The sequence below is a fragment of the Humulus lupulus genome, chromosome 5 (assembly GCF_963169125.1).
Source record: "Humulus lupulus chromosome 5, drHumLupu1.1, whole genome shotgun sequence".
Classification (NCBI taxonomy): domain Eukaryota; kingdom Viridiplantae; phylum Streptophyta; class Magnoliopsida; order Rosales; family Cannabaceae; genus Humulus; species Humulus lupulus.
Window position 1 is genome coordinate 60,884,931 of NC_084797.1, and position 1,413 is coordinate 60,886,343.

The 1,413-nt window shown below is 34.5% G+C and overlaps 1 non-coding gene across 1 annotated transcript; it reads right to left on the reverse strand.

The window, feature by feature from the left end:
* Window positions 1-1,029: 1,029 nt before the first annotated feature.
* Window positions 1,030-1,134, reverse strand: LOC133781221 (small nucleolar RNA R71). Its single transcript, XR_009870009.1, has one exon. It is a non-coding gene; the product is annotated as a small nucleolar RNA R71 (small nucleolar RNA).
* Window positions 1,135-1,413: the final 279 nt, after the last annotated feature.

The following is a 1,413-nucleotide window of genomic DNA, read 5'->3' on the forward strand; positions in this document are numbered from 1 at the left end:
AGAGATGTAGAAAACATGCATATAGGTTGAGATCTTATATCTTGAAAAAAAATAGGAATCGATTTTTGTTAACCTGCTATTAGAATAGGAAGAAAGAAATTTAGAACTGATTAATAAAATTAATAGAATGAAAAGTTGATGAAGTTAACACCGTAGGTTTTTAATTATTGAATCAATCTTAATTTTTCCAAAGTTTATTTTAATTTTAAGTCTTAGTTTATAAATCACTCTATTTTTGACAACCAAATAGAAATTTAAAAGAATTTATTGGTAATTGGTTGATAGTCCTTGTGGGAATGATACTTTATTTACTATCTATATTACTTGAATCGATTATGTATACTTGCATATCATATTTTCACGATCAAGTTTTTGGCGCCGTTGCCGGGGACTTAATTTCCAATATCACAATTAATTATTTTTTGTTCTAATTTTGTTTTTATATTTTACACTCATTCGAATCAAGGCTGTATTGTGTTTAAGGAATTATTGGTATATGCCGGGAAGTAGACAAAAGGAACTCATATCGATAGATCTTAACATTGAGAGAACGTGCAGACAAAACCAAAAGATAAAGAAAATGTTGGATTTTTCCATGGCTGAGAACGCTAATAACGGTGTGAAAAACAATGCAAATATGGGTAAGGCAGCTGAGGCTGATCTGCCATTGAGAAACTATGTACTCCCTACTATTACTGGGATACATTCAAGTATTCGTCCTCTTATTGTTGAGGCGAATAATTTTGAGACAAAACCCTCGATTATTTAGATGGTACAAAATTGTGTACAATTTGGGGGATTACCAAACGAGGATCCAAATCTCCATATCACCATTTTTTTAGAGCTGTGTACGACATTCAAAATGATCATAGTGAGTAACGATGCTGTTAGATTAAGATTATTCCCATTTTCATTAAGAGATAGAGCTAAGAGTTGGTTGAATTCATTACGAGCCAACTCTATAGTTACTTGGGAAGACTTGACTCAAAAATTCCTTGGTAAATATTTTCCTCATGCGAAGTCAGCCCGAAATAGAGGAGAGATTAATAACTTCCATCAGCTGGATGGGGAGTCTTTATATGATGCGTGAGAATGTTTTAAAGAGTTGCAAAGGAAGTGCCCACATCATGGAATAGAGAAGTGGCTGCTGGTGCATACATCTTACAATGGTTTGGGGGGAAATACAAGGACAATAATTGATGCGGCATCGGGAGGAGCGTTTATGAGAAAAAGCGCTAATGAAGCTTATGAATTACTGGAAGAGATGTCCATGAATAACTACAATTGGCCTACTGAGTGTAAGAATAAGAAGGTGGCATGAGTCTTAGAGGTTGATCCTATTGCTTTATTGACTGTGCAAGTGGCATCTCTCACCAAGCAATTGCAACAGAATAACCTTGCCACACAAGTAAT